A 14749-nucleotide genomic window follows, 5' to 3' on the forward strand; every position below is an offset into this window, starting at 1 on the left:
ACCTTGGCGGTCTTCTAGTCCAACCCCCTGCCTAGGCAGGAAACCCTATACCGTTTCAGACAAATGGCTACCCAACATCTTCTTAAAGACTTCCAGTGTTGGGGCATTTACAACTTCTGGAGGCAACTTCTGTTCCACTGATTAATTGTTCTCACTGTCAGGAAATTTCTCCTCAGTTCTAAGTTGCTTCTCTCCTTCGTGCACAATTTAGTTAGTTAGTTAGTTAGTTAGTTAGTTATTAGACTTATATACCACTTCATAGGGCTTTCAGCCCTCTCTAAGCGGTTTACAGATTTTTTTAGCAAATTGAGTCAGCATATCGCCCCCACAGTCTGGGTCCTCATTTCACCCACCTCGGAAGAATGGGAGGCTGAGTCAACCTTGAGCCGGTGAGATTTGAACCGCCGAACTGCAGATAACAGTCAGCTGAAGTGGCCTGCAGTACTGCACCCTAACCACTGCGCCACCTCGGCTCTCACCTCTCTTTGCAAGCACGCTGCTCGTTATGCAAGGGCACTGCTTGTTACGCTTGTGTATGCATGCACAGCACATTGCTTCCACGTGCACAGTTGACTTTAAATTATTCTGCGCATCGAGAAAAGTGCCGGCAATAGCAGAAGAGACCTGGGAACAGCTTCAGGGGTGTGGCGAGTCTGGGTCGCTACAGGTTCTGCGACCCAAGCCAAATCACCACTACCGGTTCTGATGAACTGGGCCGAACCGGGAGCAACCCAGCTCTAGACTAGACTAGATAGATAAGGCAATAGAACAGTGTTTCTCAACCTTGGCAACTTGAAGATGTCCGGACTTCAACTCCCAGAATTCCCCAGCCAGCATTTGCTGGCTGGGGAATTCTGGGAGTTGAAGTCCGGACATCTTCAAGTTGCCAAGGTTGAGAAACACTGCAATAGAATGTTATGATAGCCATATTGCCACAACTGAGAATCATTGTTGTTTGACTTACAAGTTCCCTCTCATATGTTGCTCCCCAAATTCATCACTAGATGGTAGAATTTCAGCATCTCTAATCCAACAATTCTGGGAACTAGTGGCAAAGGAATTTTTGGCAAGCTCAGGGGAATTACCAGGCATGGTCAAAAGGAGGAAGGAAGGACGGGGTGCCTCTATATCTACCCCACAGAAACATAAGGTACTTCTGCATTTCCCAGGGGTTCCAAAAATGAAACTGCTGACGGTGCAAGCAGATGGTTTCGGAAAGCGGCAGCTTCTCCAAAATCAGATGTTTCAAATCAAAGATTGGATGGTCATCAGGAATTCTTGTAGGGATGGGATTGAATGTCCCGCTGTAGCACCCAGGGCTTCTAAATATTTATCTATCATATTTATATGGCTTCCCATCTCACAAAAAGTGTTTCTGGGCTCCATACAACAACAATATGTACATATCAAAACACTCATTATTTTAAAATATTTAAAAACTAGAAAGTCCAAGAGATAAGAATGTAGACTTCATACTGGAGCGACCTCAAGATCTTACCCGTTCTCCGAGATCCTCAGATTTAGCCAAGTCTTGAAGACCATCTGGAATATTAACAGGGATGAAGCTCACCTCACTTTAAGGAAGAGAATGCCTCGTAAGCCAGGCGCCATGGCAGAAAAGGACCACCTGCTGGGATCCCCCCCAGATATAATTCCCTAACAAACAGGACCTGTATATCAGATCTAATAGAATGGCTGGATGTTAGGCTAAGGTCAGATGTTAGACATAATGTCTCAATAGGCCCAGGCTCTGCTCCTATTCTTGAGTACTTTTAATTATTGAAGATCTTCCCTTTTTTTAAAAAAAGGGGTAGGAGATGAACTCAGGTAGGGAAAAGTCTGTAGAGTTTCCCAGTCATCCAACTCAAGTCTTTGACTGACGTTTAGCTATACAATTTGGGATGAACCCCCCCCCCTTTGAATGGTGTGGGAGGAGGAATGGATTTCCAGAAGAAAAAACATGGAAGACTACAGGAACCAGGAGAATTACTCAGGTAACCCCGAGGACACAGACAAACCTCGCAAGTGCTTCATGGACCCTCCAAAAGGATGCAAATGACCAGTTGTTCTGCAAGGAATATCAATCCTTCCATTCCTCACCATCCGGTCAGATCTGAAGAAGCTTCTTGGATGAGAAGCGAAAGGAAAAACAAGAAGTCTTCAAAGAAAAAAAACAAGAAAGTCCAGTTGCCTCCTGAAAAAAAAAGCACCTTTGGGGACAACCATGACCTAGATGACTGAGAATCTCTACAGTCTTTTAGCTATACAATTTGGGATGAACATCCTTTGAATGGTGTGGGAGGAGGAATGGATTTCCAGAGGGGGGGGAAATTGCAGACTACAGGAACCAGGAGATTTACTCAGGTGACCCTGAGGACACAAATAAGCCTCCAAATGCTTCAAGGATCCTCTAAAAGGATGCAAATGAACTGCTGTCTACGAGGAATATAAATCTATCCTGTCAGAGCTGAAGAAGTTTCTTGGATCTGAAGCGAAACATCTTCAAAAGTAAAAAGAAGAAAGCTTATTTGCCTTCTGAAAAAAAAAGGCACCTTTGAGTCAGGTAGGGAAAGTTAAGTAATACTTTAGCTGATTTCAACATTCCTACTTCTTCGGTAAAATCACTTCCAGTTAAGCTACTTGAACTCCTTGCGAAGAGAAATGCCCCATATTTTTGTGTACATTGCACAACGGAGTGGTTGCCACCAACCTCCAGGTGTCCCACAAGTGTGCCGATATTAGAAAGTGTACAGACCTAGCTCTTATCAAGCTGTTTTTGCAATCCAGTCCAGCTGCTAAAATCAAGTCAGCAAATCACACTGGGATACCGCTTGCCTGATTATCCCAACCGCAATACAAAACCACAAGACTAAAAACTCCATTCTTGAGTGGCTATAAAAATAGTGAAACATGACAAGAGGTGGCCGAGCAGAACCCATCTCTCAAGACACAACAAACCAAAACACACCCAAAGTTTTGACACTCCAGAAACAACGTAAACAAGGACAAGATTGTTGTTGCTCTGGAATTCGCACAGTTCCCACCAGAAGGTGTGGTGCCCTGGATCAGACCCTGAAATTACCTGTTTTTTTTTAAGGCTGCAGGAATTACGTCTTCTGTATTTCTCTCCCTTTGCAAGAAAATGCGGATTTCTTGGCTGCCGCTTCGCTTCTCCGCCGGGTTGTGATTTTGGACCTCGTCCAAGGCCAAGATTAGCTCCTGCCGAAAAGAGGAACTTCCTGCTGGATGCGATCAAGCAGAATCTCTCCGCTGTTGAAGAGTTGCCTCCTGAACAGAACAGATCGCGGCTACGCCAGGTTGTGAAATACGACGGGCATCATCACAACTGCCAGTTCCGCAGAGCCAAGGAGGTCTTTAAAAAATTCCCCTAGAAGCAGGGGGCTAAGAGTTGTGAAATGTTGTCAGATGGAAGTCTTCGAGAGGAGTGCCTTTTATAACAAGGGAGGGCTGCTCCTGTGGTGGCTTAAATTGAATTCCCTCGACATACGTCATGTCAGCGGATCGAGCAGGGTGGTTAGGGTGTGAAAAGTTACTATGCAGCCACCACAAAAAGTGAGGTCTCTGCTCAAGGATCTTTGTTGGGTTCACGCTGGTTTTATTTCTGAAGAACAACGTGATTTCCCGAAGGCCCGTGAGTCAAGACAGCCCTTTAACATGTTCCGTGCTACACTTTCCACAACAAGTGTGTCACACACAACCTCTGGCAAGCCACGCAGAGTGTATAGAAGCCGTTGCCCTATCTTGGATAGCTTCAGGGACGGTTGGAGATGCGGTTACCTGCCTAGAGATTTAAAGACTTGCTGAGTTTTTGGATTCTGTTACCTCCTCTGAAAACAGAGCCACCTGGGAAGTCCTTGCAATCTTGCTGGTGTAGCTTGGAATTGGGAATGACTGATGCTCCTCTTCAGCCATCTATAAACGAGTTGTATCTTGTTGCTGGAGATTCAAGGGTTGGGTGAACAAGTTCTCCTGATCTCTCCTAAAGCACCTTATTGGTGGGGTTCGCACGTACAGGAGTTCCTCCATTTGTCTGGCTGTTTGGGTTGAAGGGAGGTGCTTTTAGGTCCAAGATATTCCTGGTTCTAGTTCACCCTCAACCACAAACATGAATTTAGACCTGTCTCTCTGCATCTTGACTCATCTTCGATTGTCAAGGGCCTGAGTTGTGATCATGTTGACCACGGGAGGGTGTGGTAGCCGTAACTTCAAGGATGGGTTGTAAGTCCCTTTTTCCAAGGCTAACATCAATTTGAACAATCATTGAGTGAAAAGTTGTACGTTGAGAACTACCTGTATATCATCCCCTCCTCTAGCCTTATGACCAGCCAGATCCCATTTCAGATCATTCCAGGCAAGAAAATTCTCCTTTCTTCTCCTTCCTCCTTTCCTTTCCTTTCCTTTCCTTTCCTTTCCTCTCCTCTCCTCTCCTCTCCTCTCCTCTCCTCTCCTTCTCCCTTCCCCTTTCCCCTTCCTCTCCCTCTCTCCTTCCACCTTCCTTTCTCCTCCCTCCCTCCCTCTCTTCCTTCCTCCCTCCCTTCCTTCTCTTCTCTAATTGATACAGAACATTTCTGACCACAGCAATCTAAAACTCATAGGGTTATCAGTGCATGTAACATAGATGTTTGTGCGGGTAAGTTTATAACTGCTGCTGTGAAGCAAAACCAAGCATTTAATAGTGAGTGCCATACCATGTGCATGAATCATATAAGTGGCAAGAAAATAGAGGTAGTCAGGCAAAACACAGGTTATGTAGAAAGTAAACACAGGGTCAATCAAAATGGACTCAAATGTCTATACACCAATGCACAGAGTATGAGGAATAAACAGGGTGAATTAGAAATTCAAGTAAATGAGGGCAGATACGATATTGTTGCCATTACAGAAACTTGGTGGGGTGAAACCCACAAATGTAACATACAGCTAGAAGGATTTAAATTATTTAAAAGAAATAGACCAAATAAAAGAGGAGGTGGAGTTACACTATATATAAGAAATAACTACATCTGTACAGAAATAGAGGGAAAATGATGAGAACTATCTTGAATGCATTTGGGTCAATATTAAAGGTTGTGGGGGAAATGACATTGCCATAGGTCTATACTACAGGCCACCCAACCAAGCAGAGGAAGTAGGTGAACTTTTTGCTAGTCAGCTAACTAAGGTATGTAGGAAGACATACTAATGAAAGATTTTAACTACCCCTCCCTCCTCCCCTTCCTCTCTTACTTCCTCCCTCCCTTCCTTTCCTTCTTTCCCAGGGCTCCTAATTTTTCTCAGAGTGCATTTATTGTATCCATAGTGAAACTATTCTTGGACAGATTTTATTTCATTTCCACAGACAAACTATCTTGAAAAGGAAAAACTAAGACGGCCAACACATTCTTACAAGGAAGAGGGAGGCATGGTTTCAGAGTCTTAATTAAGTGTAAAAGATCATATACGACATTCTTTAAATTTTTCCACCAGTGCAACGGATTTATTACTTGCAACCCCAACAGTTACACGTTACAGCTGTTGACCAAAAAGAAGCAGAAGGCAGAAAAGCAAACATGTATTCCACAAATGGTCCAAATGAAACAAAATGTAGTCCTTGCTTCGTTCCTTGAAAGTGACAACAATCCTCTTTAAGAGCCGAGGTGGCGCAGTGGTTAAATGCAGCACCGCAGGCTGCTTCAGGCTACTTCAGCTGACTGCAGTTCAGCAGTTCGGCTGTTCAAATCTCACCGGCTCAGGGTTGACTCAGCCTTCCATCCTTCCGAGGTGGGTAAAATGAGGACCCGGATTGTTGTTGGGGGCAATATGCTGACTCTGTAAACCGCTTAGAGAGGGCTGAAAGCCCTATGAAGCGGTATATAAGTCTAACTGCTATTGCTATTGCTAAGTCCTAAAAGTAATGTATATTGCTGCTGTCTAGTTCAGGGGTGTCAAACTCAATTTCATTGAGGGCTAAATCAGGGTGTTGCTTTACCTCGGGAGAAGGCGAAAGATTTATAGGATCTGAAGAGAAACCAGAGTGACAATTTCCCTTCCCCTTGGAAACAAGCAATTGATCACAAGCTGGGCTCTTATGGGCTCTCACCATTATTCTTAATGTCCCTAGGCTTTGAGCAAGCAAAGCGGTTCCACCACAAAACCGCGGTAGACTAAAGCGCGTGTGACTAAAGCGCGGTCACAAAACCGCACCGTCAAAACCGCGCGACAACAGCACGCCGACAACAGCACGCCGACAGAAGCGCGCTGTAACATAACCCTAAAAATAACCCTAAACCTAACCCTAAACCTTACCTTAAGTTAAATTGCACTTCTGTCGGTGCGCTGTTGTCGGCGCGCTGTTGGGGCGCGCTTTTGACATCGCGGTTTTAGCGCCGCAGTGTTGTCGGCACGCTTTTGACGTTCGCGGTTATGTCATGCCACGAGCAAAGCAAGTAGTAATCAATAGAATGCGGTGTGGGAAGTTATCACCCAGCCCTCTCCCAGAAAAATGAAATATCCTAGGAAATATTGAAAAGGCAGAATATTTCTCTGGATGCGAAAAGAAAGAAACATGCTTTAAAAGACAGAATAATTTCCTGTAGCTTCCTGCCCATCCACACTTTGTCAATAGGCCATTGAGAAGGCCAGGGTAGCCCACTTTACATAATAAAGACTTCCCCACTGCAGCTGCAGGGGGAAGGGATATTACTCAACTCTCTACATGGCATCTGAGAACTCATCCATATCTGGATTCAAAACAGCCTAGAGAGTAGCCCCTGCATGGCCCCATGGGAGTCTGACAACCAATCAGCATACATTTCTTACACAGGAACAGGAAACAGGGTATGAAAAGCCTAGCAAGCCCCTTCCTCAGCCCTTCTCTTCTTCTCCATCAACATTGAAACATGTGATCACCTTTTCTGTTCAGGGCTCAAGCCACGTGGCCCTGTCCAACAATAAACCATCTTTCCAAGCAGCCTCCATGTCTCCAGTGTCTTTTTCCCCACTTGGAGCTGAACCCAGAAGGACATTTATTTCAACAGAGGGACATGGAGTTCCAAGAAGAACTAAATAAGTTGCCTCTCCACAGTAGGGACAGAATCAAACAGGGTGCGTGGGAATCGGCAAGACAGCTAAATGACCTGATCTCCCCAAAACAAAGAATAGCTTTCTTCAGAGCCAGATATAACATTCTTCCTTCAGCACTCCTCCAGGGCAGCTATAAGAGAACACCTATTGCAGAACGGGTTTGTATATGTGGTAAAGGAAAAGTGGAAGATAATTCACATGTTCTATTACACTGCGAGCTATACAGAGCGGTTCCACCACAAAACCGTGTTCGACTAAAGCGCGCTCGACGAAACCGAAACCGAAACCGAAACCGAAACCTAATCCTAAACCTAATCCTAAACCTGACCCTAAACCTAACCTTTAACCTAACCCTAAACCTAACCCTAAACCTAACCCATAACGTAACGCTAAACCTAATCCTAACCCTTAACCTAACCCTAACCCTAACCCTAACCCTAACCCTTAACCTAACCCTAACCCTAACCCTAACCCTAACCCTAACCCTAACCCTAACCCTAACCCTAACCCTAACCCTAACCCTAACCCTAACCCTAACCCTAACCCTAACCCTAACCCTAACCCTAACCCTAACCCTTAACCTAACCCTAACCCTAACCCTAACCCTAACCCTAACCCTAACCCTTAACCTAACCCTAACCCTAACCCTAACCCTAACCCTAACCCTAACCCTAACCCTAACCCTAACCCTAACCCTACCCTAACCCTAACCCTAACCCTAACCCTAACCCTAACCCTAACCCTAACCCTAACCCTAACCCTAACCCTAACCCTAACCCTAACCCTAACCCTTAACCTAACCCTAACCCTAACCCTAACCCTAACCCTAACCCTAACCCTAACCCTTAACCTAACCCTAACCCTAACCCTAACCCTAACCCTAACCCTAACCCTAACCCTACCCTAACCCTAACCCTAACCCTAACCCTAACCCTTACCTTAACTTAAATCAGCTTGCTTTCAAAGCGCTATTTAAAGCGCCCTTTTTTTCCCTCGGTCGCTGTTTTCGCCCTGCTGATGACGTCAGCGACGCGATTTAATCGGGCGCGCTTTAGTGGAGCGCGGTTTTGTCGTGCCACAATACAGAGCTTGTAGGTCTGCACATTTTCTCCCCTTATTAGAGAGATTGCCAGGGAGGGCAGACCATTTTTATCTAGGCTTTCTCCTCCAGGACACTAACCCGGTTACCACGTGTGCAGTGGCAAAGTTCTGTGCTGCTGCAATGTCCATAAGAAAAAAATTGGCTACAGAAGTATAGTACCATCTTGTACCAATTATCTGCACATACCTCTAACAATCTTTGGGCCATAATGTTATTATCCACTTTTAATGTCAATACTTTTTAATTATATTTTAATGTTAGTATTTTTTTTTAATATCGTGTAAAAACAAATGTATATTGCTGGTCTTTGACCGTAATAAAGATCTTACTTACTTTCCTCGGGGGAAAGGGGCGTGGCTAGGGTGGGCCTGGCCAGCTCAAAGTCTCTCATGTTGGAAGGCACCCATGGAGACCCAATTGTTCTGCCAGCAAAAACGGCCTCCTGCAACCTTCTGCCAATGAAAATGGAGCTTTGGAGGGCCGCGCCCCCCACACGAGCTCTGTTTTTGGCTATGACAGCCTCCTGCAACCCTCTGCCAATGAAAATGGAGCTCTGGCAGAGGTCCCATGGGCTGGCTCTTTGCTGTCTCCAGGGCGGCCCCATGGGCCAGATCTAAGCACCTTGGGGACTTTGAGTTTGGCACCGCTGGTTTAGACTAATGTTTCTCAGACTTGCAACTTTTAAGATGTGCGGACTTCAATTCCCAGAATTCCCCAGCCAGGAATTGAAGTCCAGACATCTTAAAGTGGCAAGGCTGAGGAACACTAGGCCTGTCTTTCTCAACCATGGCAACTTGAAGATGTATGGACTTCAACTCCCAGAACTCCCAGAACTTAAGAGCCGAGGTGGCGCAGTGGTTAAATGCAGCACTGCAGGCTACTTCAGCTGACTGCAGTTCTGCAGTTCGGCTGTTCAAATCTCACCGGCTCAAGGTTGACTCAGCCTTCCATCCTTCCGAGGTGGGTAAAATGAGGACCCGGATTGTTCTTGGGAGCGATATGCTGACTCTCTGTAAACTGCTTAGAGAGGGCTGAAAGCCCTATGAAGCGGTATATAAGTCTAACTGCTATTGCTATTGCTATTGCTATTGCTAACTCCCCTATCCGCCTTGCTGGCTGGGGAATTCTGGGAGTTGACGTCCATTCATCTTCAAACTGCCAAGCTGTGGAGAAATACTGATCTAGACCAGTGTTTCTCAACCTTGGCAACTTGAAGATGTCCGGACTTCAACTCCCAGAATTTCCCAGCCAGCGAATGGGGATTCTGGGAGTTGAAGTCCAGACATCTTCAAGTTGCCAAGGTTGGGAAACACTGATCTAGACAAATCTCAGAAAAAACCACTCCCTGGATTGTTTAGGATTTTTGTGTTAATGGAAGTAGGAATTTGTCTATGTGTCTGGACATGACCAGTTAAGAAAGTATGTTCTTAAATAATTTCGGTAGTCAAGACTTTTCCTTTAGGAAAACGAAGGGAAGCTTCTACTGAGGGATTACTAGATCATTTATTATCTACTCATCTGGGGAAATGTAACATTTAAAGTTTAGCTTTCTTCCCTTGACACAGAGAACTAAGCCGCCCAGAGTGTTAACTGGATCTAATTGATGCCCAATATATCTTACTATTTATTTTTATATTACAGGCAGCCAACCCAGTTCTGTTTGTTGGGCGCAGGTCAAGTGGATGGAAAAAAACAAAGAATTTTTAACTCTTTCTTTCAAGGAAATAACTATGATACGTTCTTTAACTAAGCAAGGAGGATAAGAAGAAAGACACACAACTGAAAAAACCGCATGTGATGGTCATGCCCAATCTGAGAATGACTAACTGTAACCTCCCCCACACAGACCTATATATAGACAAACAACAGGCTTAACAAGGTTGCGTAGTCTTTCTTTTGTACAAAAATGTAGCCTGTGTCCTCTATCCCTTGCCTCTGTTCTTCTTTCCTTCCTCTTCTCCAATTCCCTTTTCTCCACTGTAGGTCGACCTCAGAAAAAGCATAGTTTTATGTAAGAAAATCTGTATTTCTTGAAAGATATTTCCTCCTAAAAAGGCTCTGTTATTTTCCCCCTCAGTTTAATCATTTCACTGAGTTGGGCTCCAGATGGGAGCAAGGCCAGGCCTTCAAAAGTAGTTATCAGTTGAGGTGGCCACGAAGACATTTGGAACCAGATTTTTATTTATATTTGCTAATCTTGGCTTGCTAAGCAAAAGCAAGTTGGAGAAATCTGTTCTTGCCACCTAATAACTCCTCTGTATGTAGTAGAATCTGAGTGTCCAGAAGTCCCTTGAAGAATTATGGACCTTGAGCAGAAGGACCTACCACCACCTAGCTGTGGAGGAACTAGGTGAGCTTACATCTGGAGTAACTTGGAGACCAGTCCTAGACTTGGTGATGCTGCAATTAGCAAAGCCAGAAATTTCTTCATTAGGCCACCAAGTCTTTTTCTTCTAGCTCAGTGTTCCTCAACCTTGAGGTGTAGACTTCAACTCCCAGAATTCCCCAGCAATCCATGACAGCTGGGGAATTCTGAGAACTGAAGTCCACACCTCTTCAAATGGCTGAGGTTGAGGAACATTGTCCTAGCTCATCAAAGATTGATAGTTTTAGAAGGTAGCACCACATTTCCTTTGATCTCCACTAGGGTTCCTTCTAGAAGAAGGGTCACCAAACTTTCAGATCTCAGGGACAAAATTCATAATTTTTAATCCCACAGACCACTAATATGATCTGCCTAATGATGGGTGGGCGTGGCTAAGCGGTCATGAGCCGAGGTGGCGCAGTGGTTAAATGCAGCACTGCAGGCTACTTCAGCTGACTGCAGTTCTGCAGTTCGGCTGTTCAAATCTCACAGGCTCATGGTTGACTCAGCCTTCCATCCTTCCGAGGTGGGTAAAATGAGGACCCGGATTGTTGTTGGGGGCAATATGCTGACTCTGTAAACCGCTTAGAGCGGGTTGAAAGCCCTATGAAGCGGTATATAAGTCTAACTGCTATTGCTATTGCTATGTGACTGGGTGGGTGCGGCCAACTCGATGTCACTCACATTGAGGGGCACCTCGCCAATCTCTACTCACCCCTCCCCTGCCTGCCACTCCTCGCCTCCCCACCTGGGGTCCTTAGGGCCCCAACAGGAAGCAGTTGTTGGAGCTAAGCAGCCACCACGAGAAAGAGTTGGCAATACAGTTCAAATTAGAGCTGACCAAGAAGGAGGCTCAGCAGAAGCACCTCAATGAGGACCATGAACATAGGTTTTCCCATGAAGGAAGGAAGACCTGTGGGAGTGCAAGGCCAAGTACCAGGGCCTGGAGGCTCAGCAGGCTGAGATGGTCAGCCAGTTCCAGGCCATGATGCAGTCCCACTGGAACAAGGCCCTCCGGCTCTTTGCCACCAGCGGTGCTTCCCTCCAGCCTTTGCCCAAAGCCCCCCACCAGGAGGCTGAAGCAGACCCTAAGTCAGGATTTCTCCCCCACTCAGGACTCACACAAAAAGACCCCGAAGGGGGAAATTCTCTGCAGCAACACAAACATTCATTGCATGTATTCATCCTAGGGGTTATATTTTGAGGACCCCTGATTTAGTGCAATATAAAAAATGCAAGTAATTTTTCTGCAGACCACCAAAATTTTCTCACGGACCACCAGTTGGTGACCGGTGTTCTAGAACACTGATGGACAATGATCTCTTCTTTCAAAACTCACATATTTCAATCTCAGGTTTCCCCACCTTCCTTCCTTGTTTTCTTGTTCTCCGTATTTTGTCACATAGCATGAAAGTGGCAAATAACAAGAGCGATGAGCAATAAGAAGCAACACACACACACACACACACACACACACGCACAGACACACACACACACACACACACACACACACACACACACACCCCTGCAAATCTCCCAAGCCAGGCACTTTGTCTAACCAAGTTCCAATCTCTTTATTTGTTCATATCTTCCCGAGTCCTGTTTTCCTTGAAATTTATTACTTTGGCAAGAGAGTCACAATTAAAGCTATTTACAAACAGGAACAAAATAAACTGAATGAATAATAACAGCACCAGATGTGTTTAAACTTTAGGGATTTGATTTGTTCCTACTTCAGAACAACAAGGGTGGGTGGGTGGGATTCCTGCTGAGATTCAATAGCTGGATTCATACAACGCACCCTTCACCCAGTGGTGGGATTCACATAATTTAACAACTGGTTCTCTGCCCTAATGACCGGCTGGGTAGGCGTGGCTTGGTGGTCATGTGACCGTGTGGGCGTGGCCATCTCAACATCACTCAGGTCGATGGGCACTTCGCCTTAGCTGTGACAATGTAATGAGGGTTAACCAGAGAGGCAGTTTCTGTAAGCAGGGCAATCAAAATTAGGCTAGAAACAACACCAGAATGTTTCCTTCCTGCCTTCCTTACAGGATTAGCCCTGTAAAGTGGAAAGAAACAAAAGGAGATTTCTTCCAACAGCCGGTTCTCCGAACTGCTTAGAAAGTTAACAACTGGGAGTGGTGGGATTCAAATAATTTAACAACCAGTTCTCTGCCCTAATGATTTCTTCCAACGATCAGTTCTCCAAACTGCTCAGAAAGTTAACAACTTGTTCTCTTGAATAGGTGCGAACTGGCCTTCACCCAAGTGAACTAAATACAATTTTTATGTTCACATAACATGCCAGAGCCAAATGAATAAATTGTATTGTGCCCTAATATGATGACCTGGTTCATTATAACATGCTATGATAATGGCTGGAAACGTACAATATATTAACTCGCAAATAATCCTCATTTTAGTTTAGTCTAGAGCAGGGGTGTCAAACTCAAGGCCCTGGCCCGCGAGGTCTTAAATCTGGCCTGTGGGGCCACCCTGGTAACAGTGAAGGGCTGTCCTGCGGTGCCTCTGCCAGTGAAAACAGGCTCCCAAGCTCCAATCGTGCTGTCAGAGGGTTGCATGAGACCGTCGCAGCCGGAAACGGAGCTCGGGAGCCTGTTTTCTCTGGCAGAGTACTCGGGCTGCCACAGGCGCCCCCAACATGAGTGACATCAAGCAGGCCACGCCCACTGACCCTCACCCCACCCTGAGGTCAAACACAACCCTGATGTGTCCCTCAATGAAATTGAGTTTGACACCCCTAGTCTAGAGTGTTGTATGAACTTCAATCTTCAGTCTTATCCCTTGATCTGGTATTCTATTGCTTTGATCTCAATTTATGGAGCAGATACAATACAATACAATAGCAGAGTCGGAAGGGACCTTGGAGGTCTTTTAGTCCAACCCCCTGCCTAGGCAGGAAACCCTATGCCGTTTCAGACAAATGGCTATCCAACATCTTCTTAAAGACTCCCAGTGTTGTGGCATTCACAACTTCTGGAGGTAACTTCTGTTCCACTGATTAATTGTTCTAACTGTCAGGAAATTTCTCTTCAGTTCTAAGTTGCTTCTCTCCTTGATTAGTTTTCGCCCATTGCTTCTTGTTCTACCCTCAGGTGCCTTGGAGACTAGTTTGACTCCCTCTTCTTTGTGGCAGCCCCTGAGATTTTGGAACCCCAGATGCTTTCTGGTTGGTTCCAGGCTCAATTCAATAGCAATAGCAGACTTATATACCGCTTCATAGGGCTTTCAGCCCTCTCTAAGCGGTTTACAGAGTCAGCATATTTCCCCCAACAACAATCCAGGTCCTCATTTTACCCACCTCGGAAGGATGGAAGGCTGAGTCAACCCTGAGCCGGTGAGATTTGAACAGCCGAACTGCAGAACTGCAGTCAGCTGAAGTAGCCTGCAGTGCTGCATTTAACCACTGCGCCACCTCGGCTCTTCAGTAAGAGAAGGCAAAAAGCAGAAATCCCTCCCCCTGGTAAATGTTAAAAATAAACATTTCTCATGTGTGCAAATTATGGAAAGCACTTAAAATACAAAATTGCCATCTTAAAGGTTTTATTTCCTATTTTACACAATCTCTGTGGTGAGGTTTACAGTTTGATTCATTTTATCCATTCATTGAAGTCAGGGTACATTCCCCTTGAAAAAGTAAAGAGCGACATATGTTGATTTTAAACTTCCAAAGCTCTGCTCCAGCATTTCAGGATTAAAATCCAAATTTCAACGTGGCAACGGTCCTCCTAACTCTACACTCTTTCTCGTGTTAGCTCTCCACCAAAAGAAAAAAACCTGTCCATCACCTTCTGGATCTCAGACACATTTTGACATTCAGGATTTCTAGAATACTTTGATAGGGTCAAGTCATTAGGGCCCACGCAAAAAGCTGATTGGTTTGAGTTGGTCAGTTTCCCGTCATTAAATTGCAACTTAACTTCAGCTGCCTGCACCTTCCTTCTGACCTCTGTCAAGTCAAAATTTATGCGAACCACCAAAACTCTGTGAGTCTGATTGGCACAAAATGATATTGCAAGAGGAGGGCAGGAAAAGACCCCCATGCAAAAGGAATGTGACTTTGTTTTGGAAGAGTAAAACCACGTTTTGCTCCCCATAAAGATGAGAATAATCATGTAAGCACTGAATCTTATAGCAGTTAGCAATAGCAGTTATTCTTATATACTGCTTCATAG

At 45.1% G+C, this 14749-nt stretch overlaps 1 long non-coding RNA gene across 1 annotated transcript in view; it reads left to right on the forward strand.

Moving 5' to 3' along the window:
- The first annotated feature begins 838 nt into the window (after positions 1-838).
- Positions 839-14749, forward strand: part of LOC148042948 (uncharacterized) — a 281857-nt gene continuing 267946 nt past the window's right edge. Inside the window, exon 1 of the long non-coding RNA XR_015698347.1 lies at positions 839-891. This is a non-coding gene — a long non-coding RNA (uncharacterized LOC148042948). The remainder of the gene's footprint in view (positions 892-14749) is intronic.

This window comes from Thamnophis sirtalis, unplaced genomic scaffold (genome assembly GCF_051295495.1).
Source record: "Thamnophis sirtalis isolate CommonGarterSnake01/CBP01778 unplaced genomic scaffold, rThaSir2_p1.2 scaffold_13, whole genome shotgun sequence".
Lineage (NCBI taxonomy): Eukaryota > Metazoa > Chordata > Lepidosauria > Squamata > Natricidae > Thamnophis > Thamnophis sirtalis.